Genomic DNA, 19632 nt, shown 5'->3' with positions numbered 1-19632 from the left:
AGTATTAGCTTTGCTATTATGCCTCGTTTGCTGACTCTAGCTCAAATAGGAGGCTCTTCACTGACACGAGTGGCTATTGGACATGGTCAGGAAAGGGTTGGAGAGCCCTTGGTGGGAATTAACTCATCACTTTCCAAAGGAATTCTCAGAGTTGGTCCAGGGTTCAGGTCTGAGTGTAAACAGAGAACATCTGGAAAGTGTTGAGGAAACTATAATATTTACCAAGGAGGAACCAACTTGTAGACCAGAAATACTCTTGCAACCCACAGTCTGCATCAATAATTAATGAATATGGAGAATAAAACCAATGGATTAGGGAGGGACTATGATGGAAACTGCCCATGACTAGGACAGCTCTATGGTTACAAGGCATTGGACAATGTACATTCATTCAGTGGCTATTTTCCATTATTTGATGGAAGAAGAACATTTTATACAGGGCTAAGTTTGAATCACTTAAGATGGCATTAAGACTTTTGCAAATGGGAAGGCCAAGCAGAAAACAATAAGAACCTCTTTTACGTGTGGATTGCAAGATCCGAGATTTGTTGCCAGAGGGAACCTCAAAGGTCATCCAACTCAGCCCACACATTTTACCTGTTATTCCCATCTTATAGGTGAGGAAACTGATGCTTAGAGATATGAGGTGACTGATCCAAAGTCATACATCTAGTAGGTGACAGGACCTCGGATGAATCCAGATCTGTCTTCTGTGAAAACCAGCAGTTTCTTGTTTGTTTGTTTTTTCCCCTACAGCGCACTGAAGGACTGTTTAGCTTGGAGGACAAAAAGCCCGCTAGGGTATACCAGCAGAACCACTTCTTGGAAGTACAGAGAAGTGGAAAGCATGGCGGCTGCCTCCTCAAGTCACACTGGGCTGATGCACCTCCAAGGCAAACAAGCCCAGGTTGCCCACAGTTTTAGACCTCTGGCTGAATCCACCGAGGCGAGACGGGGAGGTTGCTCAATGAACCACAGAGGCAACTGGGCCCAAAGATGGTGGCCCGGGACGCCAGAGGCAGTGTCATAGTGATCCATGCTGAGGCATAGGTGTGCACGTCTGTATGAGCATATGTGGAAATAAGAGTGAACCTCAAGGTGGAGTGAATTCGATGTGGTAGCTCACATTTATGCAACATTTTAGCACATTATTAGATTTCTCTGGATGAAAGCATGACTTGGATGGTCCTAGACAGCATTGAAGGTACTGAGAAGTCACCTTGCCCAGGCCTCTCATTTTACAGATGCCAAAACTGAGGGCCAATGAACTAAGGTGACTTGCCTTAGGTCACATAGTTAACAAGTCGCAGAGCCCAGTTCAAACTCAGGACCTCTGCCTCCGAAACCAGAGAGCCCTTCCTCCTATTCCACTCACTTAAGTATTGCCCCCTTCTAGTGGCAAATCTGTTCTGTTGGGCTCCTTGGAAACTCTAGGAGATGGAGATTTTAACACCATTCTGCTTCATCTCAACACTGTGGATATCATGCTCGGTGTTTTCTGAGCTATTCACACCATGTGCCTCTCTCAGGTTTCTTAGAAATTCCCTGTTACTGGGGCAGCTAGGTGGCACAGTGGATAGAGCACTGGATTCAGGAGGACCTGAGTTCAAATCAGACACATAACACTTACTAGCTGTGTGACCCTGGGCAAGTCACTTAACCCCATTGCCTAGCTAAAAAAAACAAAACAAAACAAAACAAAAAAAACCCCGAAAAACAAAAAAAACGAAATTCCCTGTTATTAGGTTCGGCCGCCTGGTTTCTACTTTGCCAAGTTCCTTCCTACAGTGCTTTGTATTCAAAAGTGGAAAATAACATTTCTGGGCCTTGAGTAAAAACTTTGTAAACTCAATGCCTCAGACTATGAATGAGTGCCTACTCTCTTCAGGGTACAGGAGTGACAACAGAGATGAATGAGGAGTGACTCCTCTCTCGAGAAGCTCAGAAGGGGGGAACCCGACAAATAATTCTAAGACAAAAACAACAGAACATGGTGGGAAGACTGTTAGAGCATGAGACTCCAAGACTGGACTGGAACCTTGCCTCTGGCATTGACTAGCTGGGTATCATGGGCAAGTCACCCAACCACTATGAACATCAATTTCAGCATCTCTAAAATGGGTGGGATTAAACATGCCTTATGTGCCTTGCACACCTAACAGAGTCTGTTAGCTTACCTTCTCTCGAGGGAGAAAACACGCACTCATATAAATGTCAATAAATACACGCACATATATCTGTGTGTATGTGTTTGTATATTTGTGTGTGTGTGTGTGTGTGTGTGTGTGTGTGTATGGGTGTGCATGTTTATGTGCAATACCTATGGAATAGATGCAAGTGAGAGCACCTGGGGAGAGTGGGACCATGGTGAAAAGCCTTCATATAGAGATCAGAGAGCATCTAGGTCAGCCTCCCCATTTGCCAGATGAAGAAACTGAGACCCAATCAGGTGAATCAGCTTCATTATCGAAGTCTCAAAATATGGAGAATGTAGAACTGGTGCAACCTTGATACCATTGAGCGCAACTCTCTGTCTTTTACAGCTGAGGACATGGAAGCTCCTGGATAGTAAGTGACTTGCTCAGGGTCACACAGCTAGTGAAGTAGCTGAGTCTTCCTGACTCCAAGTCCCACTCCCTCCAATGCACTCCATTTCACTTGCAAGGACTGAACCTGTCCCTTTAGACAAGCATTGGAGACCCTCCCTATTTTCATTTTATCCTTCATGCCCTTCTTCAGGGGTTTTGGTTGGCCTCCCTCATTTACTTCTAGGTAAATGGAAAAGGGTGTGAGCTGGAGCTGAGTGAGAAGGGGAAGCCAACTTTTCATTTTACTAATGACTGGTAGAAGCACAGTGTCCACACCCTCCCCTAACCCCTTTCCTAATAAGAGATATGCTAGGGAGGTGGCTCCCTGCCCACCACCGAAATCTTACAGTTGTGAGAGTCTCTGAAAATCAGTCTTGCTTTGCTTGGTGCCCAAGCACCTATGATTAGACTTGGGAGGAAGAGGAAGATCTGGATGATCCTGTTGTATTTTGGAAAGGGTCTTTAAAAGCCAGGCAAACTGCACCAGGCAAGCCATTCTCCATTTGGCCAGGGCTCTGGCATCCCTACCTGTCTAGGTACAATGGCTTATCCTCCAAAGCAGTTCTCTGCGCAGAATGACCCCAGAGGACTTGCCCTCCCTCTTGTGGGAAGCTTCTTGCCTCAGCAGACTTGATTTAGATGAGTACACATTTCTATCAGCCTCGTGGCAGAGGAGTTAAGCTTCCCATTCTCATTTAGCAAACTGGGGGGCAGGAAGAGGGGCTCCCCAGATCTCCCCAATAGAGACCCCATGGATAGTTCAGCCCTCTACCTAAGGAATGCATGTACACAATTGGTTAAGAAATCCAAGTTCTTAGAGGTCTCCCCCTCCTCAGTTAGAAAATCTCCAAGCTCATGGCATGTTAAAACAGGCGCAAAGACACAAACAAGCCTTGGCCCCATCTCCTGCAGAATGGGCTGGTTGCAGATGTTCTCCTACAAGCTGTATCTTGCCTTTTGCAAGAACATTCATCTCCCAAACACATCATTTCACCTACTTAGCCTGAAGCACAGTGGGGGAAAAAAAATCACAGGCTGGTTTTTCTATTAACTCTTAAAACACACCTGGACTCAGGTAGATGGAGAGAGGCAGGCACTTTTGATGTTTTTACGGGCAGCCGAGTACAAGTGGCCGACTGAGCTCTGCAGACCCACTTTTTAGTGTTTGTCTGGACTGTTTTCCAGCCACCAACTCTAACAACAAGCTGGGAAGCCAAACTGAAGGCAAACCTTAAGATTTCCCACCTTCCTTATGGAACACCCTTCCTGGGCCAGCACTGACTCATCCCACTAGAGACGTTAGCTCATGGCCATGATTCAGTGGGGAGAATGCCGACCACAGCCTCTCACCAGTGTTTCCAGGGGTAGAGCAGAAGATAAGTGCTTGGCTGGCCATAAAGAGAAAGAGAACCCACATAGACCCAATGGGCAGTGCAGGCCATCTCTGAGCTGGGCAACATGATGGTAACCCCCCTTGAGGCCAAGAAAAGGACCTTTGTTTATTGGGAGACGAGAGGGCTATAGGCCATCTCTAGCCTCAGACTGCTCCAAGAGTCCTGTCAATAACTTCATTCTAAAATCAAATTGTCACTGAGTGAGGTGAAAGGTACTGATTTCACCAACTCCTAGGAAAAGGGGGAAGGCAGCCTCAGCAAAATCTTTCTGGGCTGCTCGCTATTTAGCACTTACTTTTAAGGATGAGATGGAAGATGGAACAAGGGATGTTTTAGCTTGAACTCCAGAGAAAAAATGTGTTGGGAGAGTGAGAAGAGGACTAGATGTGGAGAACCTGGAATCATACCATAGCCCTGCCATTTAGTACTGGTATGACCTTGGAGAAGTCACTTCCCTTTCCTGGGAATAAAGCTCCCTCCTAGTATTGATGAATCTTTGATTTTAGGGCCCTTTCCCCCACCTCCAGGTATAAATTTATGATCCTGTTTTAATCAGTGAAGTATCTTATAATGTCTCGTCTCTTCTCTCACTCTCTCTCTCTCCCCTCACCCCTCCACCACACACACACACACACACACACACACACACACACAAAGAGAAAACCTTTCATGTTCAAGTTTAAGACAGTGAATTGTTTCCCATCTGTGGCTCCTTATTCTCCCACTTTCATAATGATGGAAGCTAACATTTCTATGGAGCTTTAAGGTTTATGAAATACCATATCTGTGTGACTGCACTTAATGCTAAGAACTCTGTCTTATGGTGGCATTGCCTCCATTTCACAGAGTGAGGAATGTGAGGTTCAGAGAAATGAGATGTCTTGTCTTGGGTCATTCTACTTATAAGTGTTGGAGGCCAGATTTTGTCAAACATGCTGCCCATATATATGAGCCACAATACTCCTGACTATGGCCCAAACCAGATTAAAATGTAATTGAGAAATTCTTAACAAAATAAATACAAATGCAATAAAACACAGATGACATCACTTTTTAAAATCAGGTCAGTATGTGGCCTTTAGGGAGCCTTATGTATAGATTAGAGGCCTCTGTTTCTGTTTGAGATTGGCACCCCTGTATTACCCTCTCTGTATCTAATCAGTCTCTAGTATCTCTCTCAATGACCGTCATTGCCACGGACACACTTTGGGCCCTCAGCACATAAAATGGAAACATTTGCACTAGTCCAACTGGACTCTCTGCTTCTAGTCTCCTTCCACCCCCATGTTGGGCTGCTATGCACTACTGCCAGATTCATCTTTCTAAATACCGGTTTCATCATGAAACTCCTCTCAGCAGGGACATCCAATGGCTATCTATTGATTACTAATCAAAGTCCAGCTTCCTAAGCTCTGTGTTCAAGGCTTCACACAATCTGTCCTCCATCTGTCGTCCATCTCTTGCCTTCCAGAGGCTGGAAGCCTGGACTTGGAATTAAGATGCTGGCAGTTCGTATAGGGCTAGATGATGCTGGTTTGAATCCTGCTTCTGACGTTCACTAGCTATGTGACCTTGGACAAATCATCTGAATTCTGAGCCTCAGTGAGGATGATGATACCGTGGTGAAGATCAACTCCTTGACAGCAGAGACTACTTCATTTTTGTCCTGGTATTCCCGGGTGCATAGAGCAGTACCTGGCATATAGTGGGTGGCACTACCCAATGGTACCATCTGAAATCCTCAAGGGCCATTTTTCCACTTCCCTGAAGTGGAGCGGGCCTTCCTCTGGAATGAGGTAATGGAAGGAGGTAGTGAAGGTCTTCAGGCTATGTGGCAATGGGGTTCATTTGGGTGAGGGCTTGGACCAGATGTTTTCTAAGTTCTTTGCGCCTCAATGATTCTGTGATTCTTTAAGTCACCCCTCACCTTCCCTGTCCCAGCCTCTCCCGTGTACTACTCCCTTTACTGCCTCTCTGCCTTGTTCTGTTTCCCCTGCCTAAAATCCCCATACTTTTTCTAAATCCCTTCCCACATTCCATCCTACAAAGCCCAGCTTTAATGCCACCTCTTCCAGGAAGCCTTTCCTAACCAGTCAACCCAGACATGCTTTGTCTCTCCTATAAAAGTCCATGGAATGTACTTTCTTTACTTCTCCTTTTCACTTACTGCCTACAGTCATACACTGGGGAAAGGAATAAGCATTTTTAAGGATCTGCTCTGTGCCCGGCACCATGCTAAGTGATTTACAAATATTCTTATATATTATAGCTCAGAGGCAGCCTGGTGGAGCCAAAAAACAGCAGGCCTTGAGTCAAGAAAAACAGAGTTCATGTCTCCCCTCTGGAATATACTGGTTGGGTGATGTGGGCAAGGCCCTGAACCTCTTGATGACTCAAGCAATTGATACTTCAAATAATAATAGCTAAGCTGCTGATAGGCATTGGTGAAGGGAGCCTTGCTACCTGGAGCTCCCCAAGTCAATGAAATGGGTAGACAGATGATATCTTTTCACCTGGGGCTTTAAAGAGTGTGTCCACAACCCTCCCATTCATCTCCTCTGTGTTGCTCACCACAGGGATTTGTCCACTTCTGCTGCATACATGGGAAAAAAGCAGTGTTTGTGATTTCATTGGGATACGGAACTCCCAGATGAGGAAACTCTCTCCACCAACACAGGTTGGCCTCTTCTCTGCAACTTCGTCTTCAAATCACTCATGTGACTGAGAAGTTTGGTGATTTGTCCAAGATCACAGGGTCAGCATATGGCAGAGATGGGCCTTGAGCCCACTTCTCCGTCTATGCCATACTATCTCTGTTGTATGGATTTATGTGTAAAAAAAATGGACACATATATGTGAATGTATGCATTTTTCTGTATGAGTTGATCAATTATTGTCACCAATTGGAGAACAGAGACCACTGATCCAACCTTCCTGTGGAACAGGGGCTTATAAAACTCTCTTTCACAGAGCAACCTTCCAATAGAAGTACATGGTGTTGGTCCCACACTGCCCAGCCATCTCCAAAGACATAGTAGGCCTTCACTAAGGCCATGTCAAGCCTGCGACTCCATCAGAAAGCTCGTCAGAACTGGGACTAGGTGTCTTGATGACTGCTCAATCTACCCTTCAGATCTCAGTAGAGGATGGGGGAGATGCTCCTCTTTCCCAATTCCCTTCAACAGGAACGGTGTGCCCTTGGCCAAGTTGATCTTCCCCAGCCTTGTAGGCCAGGATTCTATTTGAAGACCAGAGCTGCCCTATGAAATGCTTCCCACACCACCGGCCAAGAGTCTACTTAGAGTTCCTTGAACGTTTCCTTGCCTTTGCACTAGCTCTCCCCTAGCCCTGTCCCCCCAACCTGGAGTACTCTGTCCCTTTACCTTTACCTCTTATTTCTCTGACTTCTTCCAAGACTCAGTTCAAATATTCCACCTTCTCCAGGAGGCCTCCCTAGGTTCCTCCCCACTGCTAATGTCTGCTAAGCTTCTCATGCTGCCTTCTACTTACTCAGTATCTCATTCATATATATATATATATATATACATACACATATATTTTACATATCATCTCTCCCAGTAGAATCTAAGCCCCTTTAAGGCAGCTGAGGGAGGACTCTGGTTAAGATCCTGCCTCCAAATACCACTCACTTTCCATTTGCAAAGAGCTTTTCATGTTGTAGAAGAAAGACCAGCAGACTTGAGGTTAGGAAGGTCTGGGTTTGAGGTCCAGTTTTTCATAGAATAATCATCCCTAAATCCCAGAGTTTCCAGAGACCTAGTAGATCCTCTGGATGAGAATGTGCTCTATTCCATGGCAAACATATGGTTAGTTTTGCCTATTTTTTTTTTTTGTATCTCCAGAACTTAGCACTATGTGCTTGGCACACAGGAAACACTAATTAATGCTCGTTGACTGTCTGATCCAATTTCATCACCTGCAAAATTGAAAAACAAGAGCAAACCCAAGCTATCACCATGTATAGGGGGGCAAAGGCTTACAAAATGCCGTAGAAGTGTTCGCTATTGTTATAATTAGTACCGCCTCCCAAGGTGCATCTCCCAACAAACTGATGAGGGGGCACCATGGGTACTTGTATCCACATCTGCCAGGTGGGCTAGGTGAGGCTCAATAAGACACAATTATGTGCCCAATGACACTCAGTCAGGAGGTGTCAAAGAAGGCATTAGAGCACAGCTTTTTGCTGACTCCAAGAACAGCCTGGTGTCCCACGAGGCCACGCTGACCCTCTCTAGTTACCTACATCTCTTACCTCATAGGTTTGCTTTGGGTTTTGGTGAGAGAGCCTTGAGGTGCTACGTAAATGCACACAGTCAGCACTGTCTAGATTCGGGTGCTCACTCCTGGAGGCCACAGTTTAGAAGGAACAGTGATGAGCAGAAGGACTTCCCAAGGAGGACAGCTAGGACCTGAAGGGCCTTGAGATCCAATGAAGATGAGTTCAGATAAAGAGGGCTGAAGGAAAGGGAATATTTAGCTTGGAGTAGAAAAGATTCAGGGTAAACGAGCGAATGATCCCTAAGTGTCTGAAAGTCTGTCGGGTGGCCGGGGGGTTAGACTTCTGAACCCCAAAGGACACAACAAAGAGCCAAGAGACGGATTAGGTCTGATGGCCGAAGGAAAGTCCAGATGACCAGAGCTGACCTGGAGTGTGAGGGCCTGCCTCCGTGGGAGAGTGAGCTCCAGGTCACTGAACTCTTAAACCAAGGGCTGGGTAACTGTCTTTTGTTATTTTCACTTTATTCCAATAGAATTTGCATTTGTATCCATGGCCTCAGAGGTCCCTTTTAATCTGAGAAGCAAGCATTTCTGGATCCTAAAAGGTCCATATCAAAAGCACTGACCACAACACCCCAAAACTGCCAGGCTAATGTGACCCTGCAGGTGACTGGAGACTGTTGCTACAGTTGAAAGTTCAGGGACAAATGATATTGAGAGGAAACTGAGGATGTTAAGCCACACCTCATGACCAAAGGTGTGCTCCTCATGCTGGAGGCCTGCTCCTATTTTCTGCAGAAAGAAAGGTGGCTTTTATTGCTGACCCTAGATCTTCACGTCTTGCGGGTCTCCGGAGAATCCCCTCCTTACCACCTGTCTGCTTCTGAGGGTCTCAGTTTCTCCCTTTGACCTGGCATATTCAGGCCTGAGTCAGCATGTTCTTTGACAGTGGGCTGCTCACCCCATATTTCTAGTTTTATTTGCCTCAAATACCCACAGCACTTGGTAATAAAGGCAAAATACTTTGGAAACCTTAAAAGCCCCCTGTAAGTGTTACTACTGTTACACACATAATTATTGTTACTATTTACTCATCTCAAAATTCATTACAACTGAGGAGTGACAAAAGTCCCTGGAGTTTAAAAAGCCCATTTCTAGAACACTGGGCCACCCTTCTCTGCCACTATCTTCTAGCCCTGGGATTTCTGGTCCTAATGTCTAAACAGGTCCGTGTACCAGGGACAATGGCAATACTATGACCCACGCCCGTGCATCAGGCAGCTAACTTCAAAACAAACTCTAAAAATGTCATTTAAAAATCAAGTCTGTCAGCCTTCTTGGTCTATGTCCCTGGTGCGATAGAACATCTCTGCTGATACATACCTCAGGTGGGCAGTGCGCAGGGGACGGTTCTATGCCGGGGCCTCCCAGGGCGTTTGCTGCTCACCAAAGCTCTCCTGAGGTGTGATAGCGCTGGGGGTGGGGGCGGGGAGCGGGCCACATAGAAAGCTCCTGGTTCTATTCCTAATTCTATGAAGCTATGGGACCCTGAGCAGGTGTGCATGATCGCCTCATCCCAGAATGAGGGATTCTAGGTCAGCCTGCTTATTACTCTTGGGAGGAATCCTTCCCCCTTCCTAGGGCATTCACAGCCACATGCCTGAGGAGGCGGCTTGGCACAGGCCTTTATGCCAAGAAGTAACCCTCCCCAACAGTCAGCGCTGGTGGAGTAACCAGAGGAAGGGAGGGCCCAAGACACAGACCTATTGATTCATCTTTTCAATGGTCTTCTCCCTAGGTTCAAGGTCTAATGAAAAGCACCCTGCATCTGTAGTCAGAGGATGTGGGTGGGAATTGGTGCTTTGTTACTGACTGTCTGTCTGACCCTGGGCAAGTCCCTTCCCCATCTGTGCCTCAATTTCCTCACCTGTCAAATGAGGGGCATAGACTAGAAGACTCCCGCATCTTGAACATCCCATACTGTTTGTTTCCTGGGCTCATTTTAAGACATAGAACAGGAGCCTCTCAGAACCACAACCTCAAAGGAACTTTGGGCAGCTGAATGTTGCCTTCTTTTTAGAAGACTGAGGATTAGGCCATATTCAGAAACAGTCAGATGTTTCATCGGAAAGGGGATTTCTGAAGGTATCTTGAAAACTTTGTGACTAAGCACTCCATTGCACCAATTCACACAAACACAGATTGCCAACCTGAGGCTGTTTAGTTCACCCCCTTATTTTACAAACAAAGACACAGTAGGTGTGAAGCAATTGCTTTAGGGCCTGGTGGCATTGCACTTTGGAGGAAGCAGTCAACCCAGGCCCTTTCTCTGGTTCCAAATCCATTGCACTTTGCACTCTAAGTATAGGTAAGGGCATCAATGAAAGTTTGGGGAAGAAGAGCAGAGAATGTTGACTAGCGGCTTTCATAGGTGGGGGCATGTGACCTAAAGTTTGAAGGAACTCAGTGATCCTCAAGAGATGAAATTTAAAAATACAAAGAAAAAAAAACTCATGTGGGGGATTGGGAAGAGGGAAAGTAATGATTTTGTTAAATGATCCCTATATGTAGTGGTTAGACTGCCACATTTGGGAGTCAGGAAGACCTGAGCTCAAATCCTACCTGGAAGGTTTATTAGCTGTACAACCCTGGACAAATCACTTAACCTCTCAGACCCAGTTTCCCCATTTGTGAAATTTGGATCATAACAGTCTCTGCCTCATAAGTTTTTTGGGAGAATCAAATGATATTATTTATGTAAAGCACTGCCCAAGCCTTAAATTACTACATAAATGTTATTTATCACCATAGTTTATTATTGCCTTCCTCCTTTCAGTTAACAAAATTATTCTTCCAATCATCTAGCAGAAAAATGGAAGCCCTGGGCTGTGTAAAACAAGAAGAATATTTTTCAGCATCTCACCTCTCCACTCAGTTCCAATTTATAAAAGTACTTAAGGCCATACTTCCCTTCTGGATTCCCTGAATGTCTCATTCAAGGGTTTCAGTGGCAGGGTCTCAAGCTTCTGACACTAGGAAGGAGGAGGAGGGAGGAGTGACTTCTCCAGCCCTAAAGCTGATAGACTCAAGCTCCCCTTCCCTCTTCCTCCAGGCTCCCCATCGACCGATACGAAAGAATAAGAGCTTTCTTTCTACTCAGGCATCCCTTGGGTGGGACCTTCCCATTAGAATTTGTCCCTGAAGTTGGCTCAGCTGAGGAAAGAGGAGGAAATGGAGACCAGCAGAGGAAAGAAGAATGGAGACTGAAATTGGGACAGCAAAGTGTTTTCTTCACCAAAACCCCATGAGGACCTAATGTCAAGCTCCCTGGTACCTCCTACTACCAAAAGACTTTGGTGGTCTTTGAAAGGTTAGATGGCGTGACGGAAACATTTGAAAAGCTTCCTTAATGTAGCGATTTGGGAGGGTTCTGTCTAGAGTAGGGAAATTGTATCTAGAGAAAATAGACTAGGTGATTATACTCCTCTTTTCCCCCTTTTCAAAGCCAAGTTCTTGATCAGGAGCAAGAACTCAACCCTCCAAGTTACCCCCTAGTTCTTTGGGAAATTTGATTGTTTTAAGATGATAAAGTTACTCTTTATCCTCCAGGACCACAGAGATTAAAAGAAAAAAAGAAACAAAAACGTGGGGACAGCCTGGATTCTTCAGTTACTGGTGTCCTTCTTCCTAAACACGAAAGGGAAGTTTGTTTATTTGTTTGTTTAAATTAAACCAAATCTAAATTGAGGATTTTTTTCCCCTTTTCTCTCCCTCCCTTCCTTTCCAAGATGTCACTCTGATCTAGATGAGAGTTCCTGGAAATATAGTCTTTGACCATTACCCTAAGGCTATGGTTACCTATGGAAGTCTCTCCTTTTCCTCACTTTCATTTTATACCTTAGTTTAAGTGTTCAAACACAAGTCACTCAATCTCAACTTTTTCTTTAAATAATAACGCTAATAATTATCACACTGATCTTAACATAGCATTTTAAAGCATTGGTTAGCCAACATTTGATGCACATTATCTCATTTAATGCTCACAACGCCGGGAGGAGGAGAGTCTCAGCCATTATTGCCCCAGTTGACAGGGAATGCTAAGTGACTAGGGCAGGGTCACACAGCTAGCAAGTGTCTGAGATGGGATCCACAATCAGGTCTGCTGACCTCCCAGCTCACTATTGTCCCAGTCACTTTGCCCTGACTCGTTGAGAGAGATCAGAGCACTGGACAACTGTGGTAGGATGAGGTATTAGACTCAGCTAGGAAACATGGGTTTCAATCAGCTCTGACACTCTGAACAATAACACAAAATGCTTGTGAGTTGAGATATTGCCTCCATTTTGTAAATGGAAAAACTGAGATTCTGAGAAGTTAATTATCTTATTCATCATCACTCAGCTGGTCTGAAAAGTAATTCCACATTGGGTTTCTCACACAGCACCAGGCTGCTCCTCAACTTTGCTTTCCAGCTTTGGGTTCATTGAATATTTGATGAAGACACAACCTATGTCTTTGACTAAATAGCAGGAACCAAGCACACATCCTTGAAGCACTCTGCTGTAGACTTCCTGCAAGCTGACATCAAGCCTTTATGATCTGTTGCTTGGACCCTGCAGTTCAACCAGTCCCAAAGCTGTGTGACTGTGGAAAAGTCACCTGACCTTTCTAAGACTCAGTCTCTTCATGTATACAATAGGGATACTTGCCTTACAGGGTTGTGGTGAGGAAAGTGCTTTGTAAATATTAAGACACTCAGGAAATGAAAGTGAGAGTTTCTTTCTTTCTTTATCATGACCTGACACCGATTATAATTAACTTTGATATTTTTTCTGCCATTACAACCTCTTAGGTAGTACAAAAAAAAAAAATCCGACAAGGTTTGAAAAGACCTAATTGAAAGTATTTGATTAGAAGAAGGTCAATGTCCACACCTGGCTTGGCTTTGAGGTGAGGGCAGATCTGGCAAGGCATTTCTTTCATCCACACAGCATGTGAAAGGTTTCTACCCTGACTGTAACATAATTTTTAGACAGGGAAGAAGAGAAGTAAGTAACTCTGAGATGATAATAGATCTTTGCTCTCCCTTCTCTGGTAGATGCCCTCTCCGGCTTGCTGCCCTCCCAAGCCTTAATTAAGCCTTATGGCAGCCTGTGAGGGAGGTATTATCACACCCATTTAACAGATTGGCAAAGACAGTGACTTGCCCCAGGACCCAGGAGTCCTCCTTGAGCCTTTGTTCTAATTAACTAGACACACTCTGCAGGAGACTGTCAGATGTCTCTCTCCAACAGAGAGGAGGACTCACAGGGAGTAACAATCATCCTTCTTTATAATTAACACCACATGGAAACCACCCCAAGAAAACAAACAAACAGAACCCAAACTACAGAAGCCCTTTGAAATCAACCTTTTAATTAATTGTGCTTCTCACCCGACTTAGAGAGAGGGCGCTAGTTCTGAGGCTAACCACGGATTATAGGATGAGAGCAGAAGGGGGCCTTTAAGGACAGCCTCCAATCCATTCATTTTACAGGTGTGGAAACTGACACCCAGAGGGGAGGAATGACTTGCTCAAGGTCACATAATCCAGAACCATTCATTAAGTACCTACCACGTGCAAGCCCTGTGCAAGGCAAAGGGGATAAAGACAAAGGAAGAAAGAATTCCTTCCCCCAAGGATCTCCCATTCTATAAATAGAAATTTGGGATTTGAACTCAGGTCTGAGGACCTGTAGGATGTATCAAAGTATAGCATACAGAGGGCCCCGACTTCAAAGGTGACACTTTGTGGTAATTTAACGTCACTGAACCTCAGTTTCTACGTCTGTAAAGTTGGGGTACTGAATCATGGCATGTCTCTACCTCACAGGGCTGTTCTAAGGCTTAGAATTCACAGAATTTCAGTTTTAGAAGAGGCCCCCAGGGCTTATCTGTCCAACCCATACCCTCAAACTCCAAATTAAAAGAAAAAGAGTTATTAAACAGGAGGGTTGAATTCAAAGAAACTACCCTCATTTATGCCCACCATTCTTGTGAAAACTGGAAAAAGAAATGGATGAAAATGTTGTAATTCTAATCCAAATTTGCATGTTTGGTACTACACTCTTCAGAGAACACTTAGCCCAGGATCTTTGGCTCTCCCTAGCTGCCTCTCCTGAACTCTAACCACCATAGAAATCTCGCCCCAATCTCTGAGGATCTCCAAGCTCTTTACTTTGCAGGCTTCTTTCTTCTCTGCTCTCATTTCAGTCAAAATGAACCAAATGAGCATATTTGTTATCTTTCTAATACCTTTTCTCATTGTTGCTGCCATCACGGAGGATGGTGTGGGTGGGTGTTGCTTTGCCATAGCTAATTAAACTCCTGGTCACCGATGGCTAACTCTCGGTCCTGAGAAAGGCTGACCTTCCCTTTTCCACTGGAACCAGCCATGGAAAACAATCCCAAGTGTAAGGATCTGACCGGACCTTTCTTTCAAGCTCAGCTGGAAGCTGATATGAGCCTCACAGATGGGAATTCACTCTAAGCATTTATCCCACAAGCCCTGATAAATAACATTCAGTGGTGGTTACCAGTTCACTTTAATTTCAAGTGATCTCTGCTAGGTTTAATGATATATTCTATTTCCTTTGGATCATTAAAAAGAATTAAAACATTTGTGACATTTATACCTCAGTTTCCTTATGAGTTTCCCCCCCTTCCAATCCAAAAACATGTGCCAATTAAAAATGAACTATCAGCCAGGGAACTGAGAAAATATATTTGAAATTCTCTAAGTCTGTTTGCTCTTTTCTGATTGCTGTTTTGGGCCAATTTAAGAGTGTGAGAGCATTCTATAAAATGTCTAATGACTAAGATCCTTTTCTCATCCCTCTACCACCATCCCCCTTCTTGGGAAGGAACTAAAGTTGTAGGTTTAAGGGTTTTTTTTTTAATGAAATTATATTTTATAACTATTAAAAGGTAAGGAAGTAATTTAGTGTAAGAAAATGAACAAGAAAATCCATTTGTAGGTAGCTATGCTTTATTTAAACGCCAGCTTCAGTTAATACCGTGAAAGATAAATCTCTAAGATTAATAAAAGAGGACAGACTAATTCCCTAATTGACAAACTAGTAATGATTCTCCTAGGTGTGCTTTTTAGACTCCTCTCTGTTTTCTGGGAAAGTTCTGAAGTGTGAATGATCCTTCCTTTCATCCTGATGATGGATCTCCCATCAGGCTGCCAGCTGGAATCTCACTCAAAGGTTTATGCTTGGTTTGTCTAACCCTCTGATGTCATCAGTAGAGCTCCCAGTGTGGAAATACTACTTTCTCTCTAGTACAAATTGACACCCCAACTTTACCATACAGCAGGACCATCGTTTCTAGGCATAAGTCTGTCCTCCTCATTTTGTCAATGAGTAAATGAGACTATATGGTTTAATGGGAAGAGATTTGGAATCTATGTGCCATGGGCTTTGGTAAGTACTGAGAATTCTGGTTCAGAAGTAAATCAGCTCCTGACCTCAAGGAGTTTACATGCCAGTGGGGAAGAGAGATATCATGAACATGTCTAAGGACAGACATAAATATAACCTTGGAGAAGTTACTGTGATTTAGGATGCTATAGTTCAATTTAACCATGAGTTTTAAATTTGAGATTTCTCAAAACATTAACCAGTTGAAGCATGAAGTACCGTTTTAGTGCTGGGTGCCAGGGATACAACAAAAGACACAAAGGGCCTCTGCTGTCTGGGAGTGTACTTTATCAGCATCAATGAGAGCACAATAGAGGACCAATCAGCTAGGAACTGAGACTTGGGGAAGTATTAGGACAACGGGAGGGAGCATACCTTGGCTCTACGGGCAAAGAACCATAGGTAGGGACTAGGGTCCCTATTGACTCGAGGTATTGAAATGAATTGTAGATTCCTGCAAACAAAAGCTTTGGTCTAACCTCCATCACCTGGAGGAAGACTCCAGGTGGGACTCAGGTGCCCTGATTTGCTAGATGAAAGGTTGGATAAATATATTGAGATCCTATGTAAATAGCATTCCACAGAATGCTTTCAGAAAGGAGGCTGCTAAAAGGTTTTCTCATAGAAAATTCTACTTCCATGTCTTTGAGATAGAGCTGGGCCTGATGATCCCCTTTCCCCATAAGATTTCCTGAAAGGGGAGTATTGGTATCAGATTTCAGAGTCTCTGTCAGATCCCCCCCGCCTCTGCCTTACATCACAGGTAACCTGAGGAGAAAAGAGCCAGGCTCAGCTCCTGACTGCCAGGGCCAGAGGAGACAAAGAAGCATGTATCGTACCCACCAGGGGAGCCACGGAGCTCCCATTAGAAAGGTCTGCTTCCCTGGCTGAAGCTTCCCAGACCTTCCCACTTGCTGTGGTCAGTGGCCACAGATCCCAAAGTGAAGCTAGCATGGAAAGGAAAAATCAGCCAAGAATGTTCTCAAGACTCTTAGTGGGGGAGGCACAGAACTGGTGTTGGGGGGAACAATTGTGTTCATGCTTACAATGGATTATCCCCTCCACTGACCTTGGCTCAGTGACCCCTTCAGCAAATGAGCTGAGGTCAGATTTATTTCTTTTGCTGTTAAATGTGTCCCAAGGGTTACCCTTGGAACCCCAAACTCCCTCATTGGTCAAGAGAATAACCTGAGTTCAAGGTATAGGGGCAATGTGGAGAGGCTGCAAAGAGAGCTGAAATCTCTGGATTATTAAGCAAAATGAAACTTCTTAACAATTAGAGCCGTGCAGGGGCAACTGAACAACAGCCGGAATCAGCATTTATTAAGCACCTGCAGGGCCAACTGAGCAGCACCAGGAATCAGCATGTATTAAACACCTACAGAGCCAACTGAGCAGCACCAGAAATCAGCATTTAAGCGCCTGCTTAACATGTGCCAGGCTGTATGCCAAGCCCTGGGTGGTAGTGAGCTCCTTTCACGATGGCTCATTCATCAGAGAGTAGAGGACCAAGCACATCACAGGAGGGATCGTCTTCAGGCACAATTTGAACTAGATGTCCCTTGCGGGTCTCTTCTCCTTCAGATTCTAGGATTCTGGGAACTTTTCCAATCTGAGATGCGTTTGATGGGAAAAGCCATTGGGTGTGTGCCCTGCTGGGCTTTCTCTGCACCTAGGCTGGGGAGGGGGAGCTCTATAAAGTCTTCTCTCCACTCTGAAGAGCATTAAAAAAATCTCTTTCCTTAATTTCTTAATTGATTAATATCCTTAATTTGGATAATAGACATCATCAGTCCCTTAGGGATCTAGGGCCAAGACCTTTATCTTTGAAATATAAGTTCCTGCACTTCTCCCTCTGAAGTTCAATGGAGGCGGACTAGAGAGAAGGAAGGAGGGAAGATGAGGAGGAGAAAAGAGAAGAGATAAAGGGGAAGAGAAGAGAAGAAGGAGAGCAGGGGAAAGGAAGCAAGGAAAAGGAGAAGAGAGGAAAAAGATGAGAGAAAAGATGAGGAAGGAAGAGGAGGGAAAAGAGAAATGTGGGAAGAAAAGAAGAAAAAGGAGAGAAGAGGAGAAAGAGAAGGGGAGGGGAGAGAAAGACGAGTGAGAAGGGAAGAGGAGAGAGAAGAGTGAGAGAAGGGGAAGAGGGGAGAAAAAGGATCAGGTCTTTTTTTTTTTTTTTAATAAAGGACTTGGTAAGTTTTGTGGTTCTGAAGAGACTGGAATCTAGAACTAGTCTCCAAACTGAACTGTGCAGCCAAATGAAGTACTTTGCAGAACTATAATTACTTTTAAACAATTATTTAATTCTCATGGCAGCAGCTTGGATGAAATGCCACATCTCTGTTGAGCTTGAAACTAAATCAAAATAATTATTTAAACCACGACGGGAGAGAAGCCTCTTTGAACTGCACATCCCTCAACCCGAGAAGCGCAGACATTTCCAACAGGCCGGTTTGGTGCAGAGGGATGCTGACGAGACATGAAATCAGACCGAACAAAGGTTTTCTTTCGCAGATTTTAAAGAAGGGCCTGAAGGAATCTAAACCAGCCTGTCTATGATGATGCTATTGAATCCCATTCCCTGGTTATGGGGGAAATTCCAGCAGCAGCTCGATGAATTAATCCATTCCTTGCCTCACAAATCTGCCATGAGCAAAGGGCTTTATACCCTGGAAAGTACCATATAACGAGGGCTTTTCATCCACCAATTAAGCGGTCAGTGGATGAAAAGTCCTGGCCCCTGGCCCCCAGGCCATACCATCTACACTCTATTATCCTGTCCTGAGTATAGGTGAAATCATGACTCTGGTTCATTTGGGTCACTCACCACTCACACCCACCAGGGAAGGTGCAGATACCTAAGGCGTAATACAGCTGCCCCTTGTTGATGTATCTAGGTGGTAGAGAAAGTAGTGTTGGACTTGGGGTCTGAAAGTCCTGGGTTCAAATCCTGGTTCAGATGCTCACTTGCTGCATGATCTTGAACAAGGCATTTAGCTTCTCTCAGATAATTATAACACCAACTTGCAGGTTTGTTGTAAGCATCAAATGATATAACATAGTCAAAGCATTTAGCAAACCACAAAAATGCTAATGATTATTACTATTATTATAATAATTAGAGAGAGGGCATAAGCATTTTTTCAAGCACCTAATATGCGTCAGGCACTGTGATAAGCACTTTACAAGTATTTTCCCATTTGATCCTCACGAATATGGGAGGTAGGTGCTCTTCTTATCCCTGACTTACAGTTCCATAAGGCAGACAACAGTTAAGTGACTTAACCAGGGTTACTCAGCTAGTGTCCAGGGCTGCATTTGAACTCGGGTCTTCAGAGTTTCCTGGGAGGCTAATTTACCCACATGCATCATGGTGCTTTGTATGTGTGTGTTTTGTAGGAAAAGCATAGGACAGAAAGAAAGACTCCAGGACATTGGCCTGATCCGGTCTCCGAAGGGTAGGTACTGCTGTTCATTCTTTCCTGTATTTGTGCTTCCTTAAGTGAAGCTGGGAGTTCCCCTCTATGCCAGAGAGCTTTACAAACACACAGAACAAAGACTGACGCCATATAGGGCAGAAGTCATTGACAGATGGCTAACCTTCTGGTAAACAGCCAAAGAATCTCTGCCTATTGGGAAGATTCTTTCAAGTAATCGGGGGAAAAATGCTGACAAAACGATCCAATTTTGTGAACATTGGACCATTGGTAGTTCAAACAAAGGGTGAATTTAAAAGGGTGATATGGTCACTGAGAGCATGCGTTCAAATTTCAGTTCTGTCACTGACTACCTTGTGAATCTGTACAATATTTTACCTTTCTGGGCCTCAGTTTCTTCATTTGTAAAGTAAGGTCTCAAAGTCTCTTTCAGATCTAATGTCTAGGACTCATTGAATTCTCTATCTGCTAAGACAAAGATGATCTGAAATCTTCACGGCAGAGGGAGTGC

The 19632-nt window shown here is 44.4% G+C and overlaps 1 protein-coding gene across 3 annotated transcripts in view; it reads right to left on the bottom strand.

Moving 5' to 3' along the window:
* TP63 (tumor protein p63) overlaps positions 1–19632 on the bottom strand; it is a 110113-nt gene that overhangs the window by 61577 nt on the left and 28904 nt on the right. The window lies entirely within an intron of this gene.

Source organism: Vombatus ursinus, unplaced genomic scaffold, assembly GCF_900497805.2.
Source record: "Vombatus ursinus unplaced genomic scaffold, bare-nosed wombat genome assembly UNPS02006874.1, whole genome shotgun sequence".
Classification (NCBI taxonomy): domain Eukaryota; kingdom Metazoa; phylum Chordata; class Mammalia; order Diprotodontia; family Vombatidae; genus Vombatus; species Vombatus ursinus.
The sequence above is the reverse complement of the archived record's forward strand: the minus strand, read 5'-3'. Positions and strand labels throughout refer to the sequence as shown.